Raw genomic sequence first — 17,390 nt, forward strand, 5'->3', positions numbered from 1 at the left:
CCCCTCTTCAGATTTGACTATCTGGGTTCATTTCAAAATTACAGTTTATAAATTTTAAAAGTTCTATTTTTTCTATGAAAAAATGACTTTTTGTTTCAAAATTTAAGTTAATTTACAATAAAACAAGGTTTAAAAATGTTGAAATCAAAATATTTTCAAAACAAAATGGTTTTCTCAGTAGTGTTTGACACTCAGTCATGCTATGCAACTTACATGCTCTAAAGTTCTAGCATGCAAAGGCAGAAGTACACAGAACTGACTCTGATCCTTCCTGCCAGAAGGCCCTCACTCCACCTCAAGAGCTCTCACTTTTAGAATTTGATAAGGTTCTATACCTTCCCCATTCCTATTCAATATCTATATGTAAAATCTCTTGGGGAGATTGTGACTTTCAAGAGTTTTTAAAAAGTCCTGCACAAGAGGATATTAAGCAATCAGGAGGTGAGCCAGATAGTATTAAATGTGTAAGCAGAGACAGGGTGGGCTCCACCCTAACATCTGGTGGTGAGGTGTGGCAAGTTGTGGAAAAGAACTTCAGGGGCTGATCTCATTTGCATAGGCACACCCACCCCGCCTAGAATGGGGCCATAACTGCCCAAATGGTCACTTTGGCTGCTGTGGGATTCCCAGTGTCTCTGTTATTGGGGCGGGAAGAATAAATTGTTAGTACCCTGATTATGGGAACTGTGCTTGGAACTGTACTTGGCCTTTTTGTTATGATGGAGGACTCACCATCAACTGAGTAGCACTCACTAGGCAAGGGACATGGGTTCCAAAACTCTGTGAATTGAGAGAGACTTGAGACAGGTATTAGTGCCTGGTGGTGTAGGCCCCTTTGTGAGGGCCTGAAGCACCAATTGCACCTCTGTCTCTCTCCACTGTGGAATGTCAGAGCTAATTTTGGGTCTATTAAGAGTTTTGTTACAGGTACTGTGCTGAATTCACTTCAGCCTTATGGTGCACCAGCACTAAGGCTCCCACTACTATGAGCTGAAATCACTGAGAGCTGAAATCACTGAGCACTGTGTCAAGTAGTGGGGAGCCAGAAGATCTAGTGTGCAGCGGAGCTATTTGTGAGATGGCGAGCTGAGCGGAGCCGGTCGCGAGACGGCGGTGTGTTCGTGAGACGGCGAGCTGAGCGGAGCCGGTCGCGAGACGGCGGTGTGTTCGTGAGACGGCGAGCAGAGCGGAGCCGGTCGCGAGACGGCGGTGTGTTCGTGAGACGGCGAGCAGAGCGGAGCCGGTCGCGAGACGGCGGTGTGTTCGTGAGACGGCGAGCTGAGCGGAGCCGGTCGCGAGACGGCGGTGTGTTCGTGAGACGGCGAGCTGAGCGGAGCCGGTCGCGAGACGGCGGTGTGTTCGTGAGACGGTGAGCTGAGCGGAGCCGGTCGTGAGACGGCGAGCTGAGCGGAGCCGTTCGTGAGACGGCGGTGTGTTCGTGAGACGGCGAGCTGAGCGGAGCCGGTCGTGAGACGGCGGTGTGTTCGTGAGACGGCGAGCTGAGCGGAGCCGGTCGTGAGACGGCGATGTGTTCGTGAGACGGCGAGCTGAGCGGAGCCGGTCGTGAGACGGCGGTGTGTTCGTGAGACGGCGAGCTGTGCAGAGCAGAGCCGGTCGTGGTGGAGCGGAGCAGAGCCCTGTGGGGAAGTCAGCTTCAGGACACGTAAGGTGCCCCTTACCTCTTTCCCCCACACCCAGGCACATTTTAGCCAGACTGGGGAGTAACACTCTGCAGATGAACTTTTGAACTCCGGGGCTGGACTTTTTTTTTGGACTTTGGGTGATTTGTGGATTGCTGGACTCAAGAGACGTTTGGGTTCTGGGACTCAAGAGCCTGAGGGAAAGGATGTGGCCCAATTTTTCTGGGGTGGGTCAGTGTTCATGGTTTGGTTAATTAACACTAGTTGTGGTGTTTCCCCAATTTAATGCTGATGTTGTTTACCTCATGTTATTAAAGATTCTCTACTACACCAAGACTCTGCTTGCGAGAGGGGAATTATTGCCTCCTTGAGGCGCCCAGGGGGTGTGTAAGATTTTCCCAGGTCACTGGGTGGGGGTCGAGCCAGTTTTGCATTTGCTTTAATGAGAGGGAACCCCTGTGTACTGAACCCGGCCCTTGCTGCTATCAGCTTGGCCTGGCAGAAGGGTTACAAGTGTCTTTAGTACACACACTCTGGGCCTGATTTTCCTTTACATTAAGGTTCTAGGCACATAAAGGGACCTTAAAAGGGTGGCCAACATGGAAGTATTTGGACCTGATTCTCATTTACACTAAGTCCCCTTTAAACAATTTACACACATTTTATCAGTTCTAGTATCCATTCTTTCTATGGTTATGTAATGCAACTACCTGTGTTTTCAGAAGGATCACCGCAAAACTGTTCTTGTAATGATGAAAATTCTAAGAACCTATTGTTTCCAAATGCCTTGCAGAGAAGACAAATGTGATTAAAAAGGTTTATCTTAAAACTAAAGTGATTCCTCAGGAAATTCTTCTTCTGGATTTTGTTTTAAAGGACTGTTTGAATATGCATCATTCACTTTAGAAGTCGCAGGGCCAAATTACTCTTTAGCCTAATGGGTTGAAATTCTAATGAAGTCAAACCAAAGAGCTTAACTTGGCCTTCTCTGTCTGCTATTCCAGGGTCAAACCGCAGAGGTTACACAGCACAGGACTCCAGCATACCATTCTATACACTCACCTCAGACATCCTGAGTCAATATACATGTTTTTCCCCCCATCTCTGGCTTCTGTACCATCTAAGTGATGAAACAGTAAGATCTCATCTTCTTTCTTCCTCAGTTACTACCCTACCTCATGCATAACTATACTTCAAAGACCAGTTTTTATGCCCAGCCATTCTGTTTGAGTACAGAGACTAAATAAATGCAGTAATTCCCAGTTTCACTTGGTCTTAAATTTACAGCTTTCTGAATTAAGGTGAGTCACAACCTTAACCTACTTCCTTTGAATCAATCTGGTGAAAGTACCTATGTGTCAGCACAGATTTCACTTTCCTTCTGGAGCCATCAAAGAGCATTTCCTTTTGAAGTGGTAAGTAGTTGGCGTTTTGGCTTAATGCATTAGTAGATTGTTTTGTTTGGCCTCAGACTCAGAGAATTGCTGGTCTGATCCTTAGCACAGCAGAAAACACTGGGATCTGAGAAATCTGGGTCTGAAGTGAGTAATTGCAGGAGCTTGGCTGCACTAAGCAAGGGGTCATGCCTTCATCTTTCCCTGCTAATGCCTGCTTTGTGTTCCTGTCTCATTTGGTAGATTAGAAAGAATTTTATAAGTGGAAAATACCAAATCCTTAGCATTTGTCTTCTGTTACATCATTTCCTTTGCATATCAATTATGTAGCATGCTGTTTTCAAGCAGTGAAACAGATTGATATGGTGGTGTGAACTGGTGGTTTACCACTTTAAGAAAAAAAGATCTCTGATATCATTTAGAGGCAAGGTTCTAATGATGCTACGGCGGGAAATTGATCTTAGATCACACATTCAACACTAATATCCTAGGATAGTCTTCCAAGTGTTAACCAATAAGCCGTTTGTTTCCTTAACTTGAATCAGTAGTATGCCAATTTGAAATGTTCACACATGAAATAATTAAGTGTAACTTAATAAATGTTCAAATTCCATTTCCCCCCCTGTTCTTCTCCATGTAACTGTCTTGTAGTTTATGTCATTATGGCCTACTTTTCAACAGGAGCATGTCTTAATATTGAGTGTATCAAATCTAATCCTACGGTTTATTGTGGGCAGCCCCAGTTGGTCCTGTTCTAAGACTTTTCCTCCTTTTCTGGTGAATAGAAGTTATACTGTTGCCCTGCTGGTGGCCTGAATCACCTCAATTTGTTCTAGCAATCAGAGGCAGCTGCTCCATGTGAAAGGAGCGTGGACCACTGAACAGAGCATTAGGACTGACCTCAGGCTGAATGCAAAAGGCTCGGCCTTTTCTACTAGGCCAGTCGAGCATGTGCAAACAGATTTGCTGAAGTACAAAATGGTCCAGTGATTTAAAGCAGGTTTTTTTTATTTCTTTCTCTCTTTCTCCCTTTTAGAAATGAAACAGGATCGAGGACAGACTGGGTACAATCTTAGCAACATCTGTTGCCTTTCACTCGGGTCTTGGCTGAGGACAATATCTTTTCAAAGAGGTACTGACATTTTACTGAAAGGAAAAAAGCCTTAAATAGAGAAGCATTTGGACATGTTTCCCAACACACACAGTTGGGTCTTTTTTATGGGTGTCTGTCAGAATGCATTGGGAAAAACACTTTTTTATCCCCTTCCTCCTGTTTCTGGAAAATTTGTCAGAAAACAACTCTTCAGCCAATTACCAAACTCACTGGGCTTATAGCATTGAAGAACAGTTATATTTTCCCCTTTTGGCTTTTATTCTCCTAACTAAAGGGTGTTTGACAGCCCAAATCTTAAACATACTTGCAAAGAAGTATGGAGGAATTTATGCTTAACATTGTTTCATATCTGCTACTTTCTATTTTTCTCATTAATTTAACTTTTAAACTGACTAATGATTGCACTGCAGTGTTTTAACGCTTGCCATGACTGATATTATATGAAGATTAATTTTAAAGTATTTGGATGTTTTTATATCCGTTTTCACATATATTTCCCCTCTCCCCCACAAAATAATTGCAATATGCATTAATTTTAGCCAACACTAAGAAACAGTTACCAGCTTTTTTCCCCCACATTGCTTTTCACAGGCAATTTTGCTCAGTCCAACCATGACACACCTTCATAAAAATGACAGATGAAGCAGCTGAGTAACTAGTGGGTATATTATCCTCCTGCAGGCATCTGCTGCTCAAAAAGCACCTATTTTTTAGTTGGCCTTAGGACTGAGACTGTATATGTAACTCATACATGCAACCATTATTACAGCAGTTCCACTATTTTGAAGATAGAGTAAATTAAATAAAAAGCTACTCAAAAGAATTCCAATAGATTCAGTCAATGTCACAGATTAGCAATAAGGATGTGTAGATATAAAGAAAAAGATTTAAACAAAGAGGAGAGCTCAACAATCCTTTACAAGAAAGTATATTGCTATTCAGGGTTCATAACTTATTTATTTAATGATTATGGCATGATTCAAAAAATAAAGAGCATACATATATACATGTTATAGGTTATATATATTTTGACTATAAATATTTCAAACTATCAGGTGATACAAAATACCTTAAAGTGACCTATATCTATCAGTGTGTGTGTGCTTATTCTTATTTATTGGTATTGTGATAGTGTGGTATGCAGGACATACCATATAGGTATGGTACTATGGTATGTAGTACATAGTGTGGTATGTAGTATACTACACAGTGTATGTAGTATATCATTTATGTAATAAAAAAATCTAACGAATCAGATAAAATAGTAGTAATTCTATTTAAAATCAAAGAAGCCTAGGATTGACAACACAAGAGCTGTCCCATGGGCCAGCAAGAACAGCATCCTGGCTCTGGCAGTAGACAACATCTGGTGCTTCTGAAAGCCAGATGATGGCCCATCCTGTGTACCTGTGCAAAGGAGTAAAAGGGTTAAGGTCCCCTTTACTTCCTACCACCAGTGCACTGTACCACCACTTCCTGCATGGGGTGGGGAGAGCAGGCTCCACAGGGGTGCTACTTTCTATCCCTCCTTACACACATATTCAGGCAGGAGTGGGAGGGGACATGGGAGAAGCGAATAGGTGGAGCCTTGAATAAATAATGAAAGAATCACTGGGCAGGGAAGTGAGAGCAAGAGAGAGACTCAGTAGACTGTTGGTTAGAGCACTCACCTAGGAGATGGGAGATGCAGCATCCAGTGCCCCTGCTCCAATGGGCTTCTAAAATTATTTACCTCAGTGGAACAGCTTCAACAGGAGAAACTGGGGGACATACCTTTCAGAATATCCCATGGACAAAAGGTGGCAACACCTATTTCAAATCCCTTCTCCCCCTCAGGCGGAGAGGGGACTTGCCCCACGGGTCTCAAACATACCAGGTCAATACCTTAACTACTAAAAGTTACAAGGGAGGTCCTTCCTCCCCACCCTGGCTTCTTGCTAAAATGGTATAAGTGCCTATTGCCAAGAGAAGGTTTGCAGCCGGGAATCCCAAGCAGGGGATGATGCTTCCCTGAAGCCTGGATTTAGGTGCCTATCTCTGAGAGAGGGGCAGGACTGAGCACACATCCCTTGGCTTGGCACCTCTCATTGCCTGATTTAGGAGCCACCGTGCCAGTTTTTGCCAGTCCCATTTGCCATGCACATATCTCTCCCCATTCATTCGATAGGAAGCCTGGCACTGAACTAAACCTTTTCGCCTAAAAGTTAGGCATGGCAATGCTCGGCATCACCATACTTAAGTTTCTTTGTGCATCTAGCCCCTTGTGTCTTGTAGACATTTAAGGACACTATACCTAAACTTATGGGTATTTAACAGTTTATATCATATTTAAATGCAGTCAGTACTCACAAAGAGTTACTTCACCCCAGAGCCTCAAAAAGAAGTATGCAGAAGACCTCTTACATTGAGTGGAGTCCCACTCAAGTCAGTGGGGCTGCCTGTACGTCACTCTTGGCAGGGCCATTCATACATTCTTGCAGTCTGTTGGAAAATTGTCATGATGTGTGCTACAATATAAACCAAAAATGTTGAGCTAAATAGCCTATGAAAATGTATTTCAAAATATCTTATATCTCAAATCTGTGTAATGTACTGTAGATATTTATTTATGCATGGATGCAATAGCTCCAAGCAGTGTCTGGCCCTTTACAGACATGTAGAAATACAAAGTCCCTACCTCAAAAAACTTAGTGTTGATAGATAATGAATAAATGGAAGCCGCAGGAGTGCAGAAAGGCCAGGAATATCCTTATGCTGAATATACTAGTAATAAAGGTTAGATTCTCTGCTACCAGAAAGCTTTTTGCCATGTCTTGACAGGTATTTTTTGCTGTTTTGAGAAATGGGAATGAAGGAAATAATTGTAGACTGAAGACAGTCAGTGCATGGTTCTGTATTTGATTTATAACTATATCAGCGTGGATATGGAAATCGACAACAATCTCACTTCTGAGATAGAAGGTCATAAATTAAAGTCATACACCTGAACTTATTCTCAGAACACTTCTGGGCAATAGGAAGAGTGCTTTCCTAAAGGTACTTAAAGTTGTACTGGTGCTTTTTTTCAAACCATATGGTATAGTTATTAGAGGTGCTATCCTTCAGGTGAAATGTTAAGCAGTAGACTCTTCTACTTTCGCGAATAGTAAGGGAAAGTTAACTTTATGTCTCTGAGTGTAATATATTCTAATATCCAAGGCACTGCGCAAGCTGTTGCTGAACACATAATGACTGTTATTTTTGCCTCCACAGTCACTGAGCTACAGCTACCAGCATCTAGTCATTGCTTTTTAAAGCACATACTTTTGAGTATGGATATAAATAACAGTGTTGGGAGACCGGACAGCTTAGGGGATTAGTAATGAGGTTTAGAACTTTTTATGTCTATATCATCAGTTCAGAACCAGCCGTGAGCAGCAATGGCCAAAAGTTGTTACCATCTGATAGCTGTTTGAGAGTCTATGTGAAATGAGTTCGTGATCTCAGTTCAGACCAAATGTCTGCAGCACAAAAATCATCCATTACCACTGGTATGAAAGAAAAAAGGCATCCCTGTTTGCAGTCTTAGTAGAGATATCAAGAAGTAAAAGGACATAGTGATAAAGGTACTTTCTCACACCTAGGAGTGGTTCCTTCAGGATGTAGCCAAGGCATATTCATAGGGTGATCCAGCTTATGTTGCTGCTCCCCCTGCCACACCTGTTTTTCTGACAAACTGAAAACTCTCACAATCACTAAATTCCATAGAAAACATGTAAAAAGAAAGATAAAGTCATTAGAAGTGTAGGTGACAGCCAAACTCAACTAGCCAATGTATTGGATATAGCCTGCCTCTCTGTCAAAAACTCATCAATAGGTCAGTGAAGAATATTTATATATATTTTATTAGCTTGTGTTACTAATAAGACTTTAGATTTCTAAAACCGAATAAGAATAATTTACTATTTTATATTTTATTCAGTTTGTGCAGTGAAACTAAACTGGTTTGTTCAATCAATTTCTTTTTTTGTTTTTGGAGTCACTGGGCTCAGATTTGCTCCCATATAAATCAATTGATTAAATAAATTTCATTTCAATTTCGGAATGTAAAAATTAACACAAAAGAAAAAAAATGCCTATTTTCATTATAATTTGTTTTTAAAATATACAACTATTCCATTTATTCCATTTCCATTTATTAATTCATGTTTTGATTTAGAGTGTAGATTTTTGGCACGATATACTTGACAGTGTGCCTTTAAACTTTTTAAGACACTGAAAGCTTTTAACTTGGCTAATACTGAGTATTAGTATTCTGCCCCAGCGGTATAGCAGAATCAAAATAAAGGTGAAATAGCCCTTGTTTCATGAATAGTTTAAAATCATCAGATAATTAATTAGCCCACACTATGATTCTCAAGGGGACAAAGCTTGTTGCTTTCAGTTAAAATTTATAATACTAGTTCCCTCCTACTGTTTCGCCTCCCCTCCTTGTCCCATGTTCAAAAATGAAAGATTCTTTTAAAAACATATTTTCATCATTGAAGTTGTGGCTATCAAATTAAGTGTGAAAATATAAGGATTCAAAATTCTGATTAAATCTCATAAAAAGTGACAGGACGCAAAGCCCAGGCATTTATTGTATTTGGTGACTTAACAATATTCTGTTCTTGAACCTTGTTTTTTTAGATCCGTGCCAACCTCCCTAATTACCTTATTCATGAAAGATGCACTAAAATATCCTTTTTTTTTGCAATCTTGGACAAGTTTTGAATAGTTCTGTACAGTCATGTATCAGGTTTTCTTGCTTGAATTCATCCTATTAGGATATGACTGAGTACTCATGTGCTATGTAGGTTACAGAATGCAGATTGCTTCTAGTTACATCTTTAAACCACTTCTCCCTCAGTTCCTACAAATGCTATGATTCTGTATTGCCTATCTCTCCTAGAAGGATGACTTCAGAAAACACATGCCTAAAAATGAAGCTAAAAGACAAGACACACATACTGCCACAGCAACTGTTCCATTTTGCATTTATTAAAACATTTGTGTTTGTAATTTAGTTATTGCAAACTGCAAACAAATCCAAAGATTTACAGTATTTAATACAGTAATTTAAAATAGACCTCTATTTGTAAAAATAAGCAAATGACACTACTTTCAAGGTATTTTGTTATAAGTAGTGCCACACTTCACAATATGATCTATCAGAGAGCAACATTTAATTTCAAAAAGGGCAGGTTTTATGCTCTTTGAAAGTTCCAGAAGGCTTTAAAGAAAAAAAGACTATAAATCAAAAGACAACATTGGCCCAGGCCTATTTCAAACAGTTGCCCTTGATATGATTCACTGTTCTAAAAGCAGTTGGTGTTAAAAATATTCTGAAACTAAGGAAAATATCAACCTACTACATCATTTGTACCCTGTGCCATTTATATAAGGAAGCATTCTGATTTCCTGGTAATATCACTTAAATGGTTTTCCGTTGTATTGCAGGAGGAAAATGTTTAAAGAATGTTGAAATGAAACAAAGTGGTACTTCTGCTTTCAAAGATTAACCGAATACAGTAAGTCAGCGATTAATATCTTACATTTTTGTCAACTCTCTCCTGAGCTGTGAGATTTAGAATGTGTGTGTATGTATTGTATATGCATGTGAGCGTGACAATGTGTCTTCCTTCTCTTTCCAGTGCATACAGCTTCAGCACTGAAACACTGCCATTTACTCAATCTTCTATTTCCACCATGTGGTTTATGATAAGCCCTTCTGGTTTTTGAAACCTGCGGTGGGTAGGAGGGGCAGTTGCACTTTATAGGCTAAGGCAGCCACAGTTCTAGGATCCTAATGTGATCACAATGACAGCCGAAGTCTGATCCAAACATTCCCTCTGTATTTATAAGTTCTTTGATCCCAAGGCGCTGGCAGCGCGGTGTAATTAGACTGTCAAAGCCCCAACACCCCGCCACCCTGTTACAAGGCTGTCGCCCTCCTCATCCAAGGGAGAGACCCTTGAAGGAGAGAATCTCTTCATACCATTAAGCGTCCCCCTACGGTCTCCTAAGCCGCTCCTCGCCCGAGCAGCAGCAGCTGGCTGCACGGCGTCCCCCTTTGCTCAGGTGCCCGTTTCACACGGGGAGCAGCTCACACCGGAGCGAAGTTTTACCCCAGTGAGCCGAGCGCGGGAGGAGGGGGGAGGCTTTCTCCGAGCGCAGAGAAGTGGAAGTGGGCCAGGCTGAGAGGAGACTGAAAGGGCAAAACTCTAAAGCCAGAAGTTCTGATGAGTTTGCTGACTTTGCTTCCATGCCTCGGGAGCTCACTTGACCACGGCTCCTATGACAAGCTTAATAATAATAATAATAAATCTTAAGCTCTCTCCTCCAGCTCCGTGCGTTCAAATGCAAAGAGCTCACCCTGAGATAGACTGGCTCCAGCCCCACCCCCTGTAAGCCCTGCTCCTGCTTTTTATCCAGAGGACTCCATCTGTGTCTCCTGTCAAGGAGGAGGCGCGGGGGGTTGTGGGGATGGGGAGGACGGCTTCGTCTTTGGATTCCTCTCCAGCAGCCACCAGTGGGTCTCCGGGAGGGAGGCAAAGTCTCAGAGCCTCCTCTGGACAGCCTCCGATGGAAGTGACGGCAGGCTCCAGCCGCTGAGCGGTGACATCCCCCATCCACACGAGCATCGCCCCCCGCCCCATGCTCGTCTCCCCCGCGCCCGCTCCGCGCCCAGTCTGAGCCGCGCTTGGCACGGGGAAGGAGCGCTCGCCTCCGCGCCGCGGACCAGGGGGCTCCGCTCCGTCAAACGCGGGCGCTTGGAGGGGGGCACCGAGGCGGGAGACCGCGCTCCGGGAGGAGTCCCCCGCGGCGCTGCCTGGCGCTCGGCGCCCTGTGATTGGAGGGCGGGGAGCCCCCCGCGCCGGAGCTGCCCGGAGCGCAGACAGACTCGGCTGGCCGCGCAAGTTCTCCCCAGCGGAGCTAGCAGCCGCCCGGGCACATGTCTGAGAGCGCCCAGCGAGGACTTCGCCGGCGAGCCACCCCCAGCCGTTTGGATTAAAAGCCTCACTGCAGCGGCCGATCCAGGGGAAGAGGAGGCAGGTAAGTGCCGGCTCAGACTGGGTGCGGGTGTTTTCGGGGGGCGGGGAGCCTGAGGAGTTGCAGGGACGATTTTTGGCTCTGATTTTCTCCCTCGCTAAACTGTTCCCAGTCCAAAGTCAGATGGTGCTGATCTGCAGAGTCAGGAGGTGGCTTGGCGTTGTTCGCCTTCAGAAGTTTCCTTTTCGCTGTGTTCTCTGGTCTGTGTATTTCGAAAGAGACTATATGCAAATAGCCTGAGCTCAGAGAGAGAGAGAGAGAGAGAGAGAGAGAGAGATCAGTGCGGTTTGGACAAGCCATCAGAAATACAGACACCAGATGTGACAGCAGAAATCATCGAGAAGTGTAATAACGATTTCAAAAAGAAAATAGCAAGACAGTCGCCCTGTTTCTGCAGGTAAGTCACGCAGAAAAAGGGAGACGATTAAACACTTCTGCAACATTTAGGAAGGAGCAAGTCTTTTTTCATTAATTGATGCAAAACTCAAGTGGCTCTCTTTGTTGCACCCAAAATCCAGCGTCAGGTTTGCAAACGTGGAAATGAGAAAGGCTTATTTCTTTAATTAGTATTCAGCTGGTAAGGTTAGCTCTGCGGTGCTTGAGTATTTGATACTGACCCCCCCCCCCCATCCATACACATACAAGCTAGTCCTTCTTTCTTGGAGTAGAGTACATGCATTGCTGGTAAGTGTTTCATGGTCTGGATCCTCTGGCTTCAAGTTGATAAACGGAGAAAATGGCTTTGAGTATTTGATACTGACCCCCCCCCCCCCCCCCCGCTCAGTTCTTGCCCCTGTGCTTTCAATAAATGATGTAGTTCAGGTGAGTCAGGGTTATGTTGTGGTTGACTTCCCTGGTGATACAGGGAGGTTTTTTTGGGGTGGGGATGGGGGAAGGATTAATGCTACTGAGGCTTTCTGATTCTGTGAATTGAAACGTTGATACTTTAATCCGTTTCCATTGCAAAGAAAAATCTTCTGCTTGATTGATAACTTCTCAAGTCCAAGCACAGACTTGAAAGGGCAGCATATACTTTATAGTCCCTCTGACAAGACATACTGCCCTGCCATTTTTCATATCAAAATGGGTAATCACAAAACTTGTAGAAAATAAATTCATTCTCAGGGAAGGGAAAAATAAGAAAACAAACAAAACCCCAGTCCTATAGCTAAACAGTCTTGAAAGCCAATCTCTAGAAGCACCTCAGCTTGGTAATGAAGTGTAGACACTTTACTTTTCTCAGACTTTATTATGATTAATACTTTTTTTTCTCTTTGCAAAATGTTTTGAAGTTAACATGGCAAGGTATTTTATTGCGTGGTCATTAATGAGAGCCAGGTGAGTCGATGAGGGTCATTTAAAGATCAGGATTGACAGATTACATTAATGGCAGAAAAATTGTGTAACTATAACTTGCTTGAACTGCTGCCTAGAATAAGGCTTCTAAGGATACAGCAGGTAAAAATTGATTAGGAAAGATCATGCTGTCAGCAACATTAAAACAGTTTTAAACAATGACAGCAGTGTAGTTAGGCTGTTTAGAAATAATCTGGCCATGCCTCATTAGAACTAGCATGGTTTGACTGTGCTGGTATTACCTTTGAAATATTCAGCTAGGGTCCAAATGTGACTTCTTGTTGAAAGTCCTTGTCTAGACTCTCTAGCCCTTCCAGCTTGCAACTACCAGGGGATCTAATCTAGACAACCTTTTGTGTTTTTTGGAGCAGTGAAAAAAGATGAAAAAGTATTTAAGCAAGCAAACAAACAAAGCCCACGGCAAAGCGGAGAACAAAAAGAGAGTTAAGAGCTGACTCTGACAACTTCTTATATTAAAAAAAATATATTGTCCTTGGTTTGAGAACTTAACAGACACAAACTTCTAATAGTGTTAGGTAAATATCAGAGTCAATAGTCTGATCTAGTACTGTACACTGGAAGTCTTCTTTGATTGAACCATTTCCTGTTGGTGAGAAGGACAATCTTTTGAGATTACACAGAGCTCTTCTTCAGGTCAAGAGGTCTGTAAACTGGAAATCTTGTCTCTCTCATCAACAGAAGTTGGTCCAATAAAAGATATTCCATCACCCACCTTGTATCTCTAATATCCTGGGACTAACATGGCTAAACAATACTGCATACTTTGGAAACATGTCAATTAATGTGAAGAAAAAAAAAACAATAATCAGTAATGCAGACCATTTACCTGCAAAAAAAAAAAAAAAAAGCCATTAAGCTTTGCAGTTTTAATCAGAGGTCATTATGCCCTGATAATGTGAGATATTATTGTAATTAAGGGTTGCTATGGGTCATTAGGACTGTGTTAACAATCAGATGACAGCCTCACAACTCTTTTAAGTCTACTTTTATTGATTTAATAGCAAAGTGCTTTTACTCTTCTGTATAAAAGTGCAATTGTAAAGCATCTGTATAACTGCAATTTATCCTTGAATTGACTGTAATGTCCTATGAACAGAAAGTGATGCAGCTTCAGTGTAGGCTTCTGTTTATCCTTCACATATATGCTCAACACATTGCAACTTTTTATGTGTATGTTGTGTTCATCTCTCTCTGTTCAATCTTGTTAGCAGTCAGGCAGTAAAGATTTGAGGAAATCTTCATTAATATATATTAAAAAAACTCCATGTTACTTTACTCTGAGCCAAAGTCCTTATTTATTAAACAAACATTGCTGAGGGTTTCTTAAGGCTTCTCAACACACAAATTGCATCCTCTGTGCATAGAAAATTGTAAGTTGGGTATTTTCAACTTGAAGTGATTTGGGGCTAAATTTGCTACTTAGGAGCTAGTTCATGAGTGCGGTGTTGGCTAATAAGTTTTCATTTTGCATTTCATTGGCTATTTCTAAACCTGATATTCTGATACCATTTTCAATGGATCCAACTTCTTAGCCGTCTAATTTGTCTTAGATGATCACATACAATTTGTTTATGTCTGCTTTCATGTCACTAATGGGTATTACTTTCAAGTGGCAATAAAGGATCAGTTAATTCTAGCTGAGGGAGGGTGCATAAGATATGTGATGATTCCCTCAATCCCTGTCTGTAACACCACGCTTAACCATAAGCAGTAATACAGGAGTGCCTCCTCTGGGGATTTAGTGGTTCTACAGGGAAATACCACAAAGTAATTTCTTTCCCTAGGTATTGTATGAAATTCTACAAACTAACTTAGAATGCAAAAATCAAACTAAGACCATTGCTGAAATTTTACTATTTGTGCTGTATATTCACAACTGTAAAAATACTGTTAAATATTTATTTTCAGATATCTACATAACTGATCAAGTTAGCATGATCCTTTTCAACAACAATTTAATATAGGGAGGCTACAAAGAACTTTCCTATGGAGAAAATGACAGACTTTTTAAAAGTATACTTTAAAAATAGCATTTCAGCCATATAATGTCACATAATCAACTCCAGAATACCATGGAAGACTGAATAACAATCACGTTGCTTTCTGTGTACATTTTGAAAGACTGTTATTTATTAAAGTCTGCCTGTTGTTTTTCTGTTGTCTTGCCAAATCCTTTCACCTGAGTCAGAGGGTACTGGAGCTAGTTTTGTGTAACAGTGCCATATGTTTAGAGTAGTGTTAGTTTTTTGCTTGATAACCAGATGCAGACTACAGGATGTGCACTCCATTTACAGTGCTCCCATGTGAATATTTAGGCCAGTTAGCGGCAGGAGGTTGTGGTCTGTAGTTGTAATGTCATCTGGCACAGGGAGTTAATGGGTTTGATCATGCTGGCTTGACTTGTAGACCCTCACTTGCTCAAAGGAGCTCTTTTTTTTGAGAAGAAAGGTAAAGCCAGCAGTTGCAATCTATACTATAATTATCTAGATTTGTTCTCATATCTTCACCCGTAGTTGTCTAAACAAGCATGGATTTGATGTTATTTAATGTAAAAGAGACACCTCTGATAGCAAAGCCATGTATGACACTCTTTAGAGCCTGCAGTCACTAAAAGGGGAATTTTATTTTGCACAGAAAATGATACCATTTCCAACTGGCATTGTAAAATAGAATGCCAAAACATAAATATTTCAGTTGTAGTAGCTCAGCTGTCAAGGGGCTAACCTGCTGATTCCACTATGTTCAAGGGATCATGGTTCAAGTTCCAGTGGCAATAGTCAATTTTAGAATTATCTCAGCACAGACGGTGTTACTTTATTGAGTGACTGACCTGTAGTGAGAAAATTAAGGGATAACTTTGCACTATTGACCCATCTGGGGCATCATTTACTGGATATTATTGTCTTGGTCCCACTTCAGGGATATTTCCGGAGACAGTGAAGATCAGGGTTAACCTCTGTGTATTGCCATGGTATTGAGAAGTTAAAGCCATTTAAAGAAAGGATAACAGATGTGGGGAAGGAAAAGGGATTAGAAGCGGTAAAATTGTTCAGTTACACTCTTAAAAAATTGTCATGAGCTGGCTGGGAGACTTCACAACAGATTATTACACTGTCGTGTGAAGAAATGTAGGATTAGAAAAACTTTCAGACTATCATTTCCCAGCCTAGAAGTATTTGACCACATGTATTGGGGTATGAAAGGCAAGGAAGTTAGGGTGGGGCTGAATAGGTGGGATAGGAGGAGTAACATGGTTCATGGACTAAACTGGCAATGAGACAGTAGTAGCAATGTGTGAGTGGAGGCCTATGAAAATAATGAGATAGATTTTCTCTGTAAAACAGAGGAGGTGGTGGGAGGAACCGAGGATCTTCTATTGAATGGCCTGGAAGCTTGGAGAAAGCAGGCAAAGGAAGAACTTACACCTGGATATCTAGAAAAGGTGAGGGGAAGAAGTAGGCTCACCCTTAACCACAAACAACAAGAACAAGTTTCATTACTGGTACAGACATTAGCAACTGAAACAAAATATTGGTCCAGATCTTCAGCTGGTTAAAATTGGCCTTGTTGCTTTGAAATTAATGGGCTTTGCCAGTTTATAACATTAAGGACCCATGATCTGGCTCTTTTCTTACAGTCAGGATTGCCCTTCTGAAACAATGTACAATATTCATTCTGACACCATCAGATTGTGCTGGCAAAATAAAAGCATATCATTTCTCAGTTTAAAAGTGTTCACTGAAACTCCTTTACTTGTCAAGTTTAGTTCAAATGCAGTTAAAATCTTCTCAGTAGCAAGATTCCTTTAGACTTGTGATTTTTTTATGCCATGATGTTTTACCGATCAACTAGCTAAATGTCTGTGTTTAACTTAGATGTTTAACTTACATCAGTTGCATCTGCATATAATGTCTCCCTCAATCATTTGCACCCGGAATGCTGTGTGAACAACCTTATTCAAAACAAGAACATTTTAAAACAAGATAGACAATAATTGAGAATCAGTTTCTCCTTCACTTGGTACCTAGTCGTTCAACAGCAGATGACGCAAATGACACTTAAATCAGAGGCCAGAGCTGCATTCCATACAGTGCTTTCAATGTTGGTTGCTTCAAGTGAAGCACAGAACCCTACATTTATGCCTAGGTAGGAAAATGCAGTTTACCTTTTGGCTTGCAGTTTACCTTTTGGCTCCATCAAAAGGATGATATTCCGTATAGATGCTGCAGATGATCCAGAAGAGATAGTTATTCCCCATATGTATATTATTCTATATACATACAGTGAGAGAGAGAATATAAGATGATATATATGAATATACTGTATTGTATATCTGTGCAATCATAGAGATATGAATGAGAGAGAAAATGAAATTCATTTTAATAAATAATTGTCTGTTCTTCCAGGAAGCAAAGAATATTATGCACTGGATATTGATTTTTTAAAAGGAATTATCATGTTGAAATACTAAACATGCTGGAAGGGCAAAAAAAAATCCCTAAAGAATTAGTTCAGATAAAATATCATATTAATAGTAAGAGGAATAAAATATCCATTGGAAAAAGTGTGTTGCCATTTATCTGAATAAAAGTAATAATAAAAGTAATTGGAACAATGAGACAGTGTGATAAAACTATTTGACAATGGGTAAGGAATGATTTTTTCTAAAGTACGAATATTGTATATACTGCTTTTTATTAGATTGTGTTCTCTAGAATATGGACTGTATTTTAGCTAGTATTTTGGGTGTGTTTTCAATTCCATGCTGTGGTGTGTGGCTAGGGACCACAAGGA

The 17,390-nt window shown here is 41.2% G+C and overlaps 1 protein-coding gene across 3 annotated transcripts in view; it reads left to right on the top strand.

The window, feature by feature from the left end:
- Positions 1-10,660: 10,660 nt before the first annotated feature.
- CDH7 (cadherin 7) overlaps positions 10,661-17,390 on the top strand; it is a 107,957-nt gene continuing 101,227 nt past the window's right edge. For 2 of the 3 annotated variants that reach the window (XR_012157269.1, XM_073331690.1), the window contains exon 1: positions 10,661-11,222. The gene's annotated coding sequence lies outside the window, so the exon portion shown is untranslated. Of the gene's footprint in view, positions 11,223-15,969; positions 16,039-17,390 lie in introns of those variants that run through there. The other variant, XM_073331691.1, reaches the window with a different exon arrangement.

This window comes from Lepidochelys kempii, chromosome 2 (assembly GCF_965140265.1).
Source record: "Lepidochelys kempii isolate rLepKem1 chromosome 2, rLepKem1.hap2, whole genome shotgun sequence".
NCBI classification, from domain to species: Eukaryota; Metazoa; Chordata; order Testudines; family Cheloniidae; genus Lepidochelys; species Lepidochelys kempii.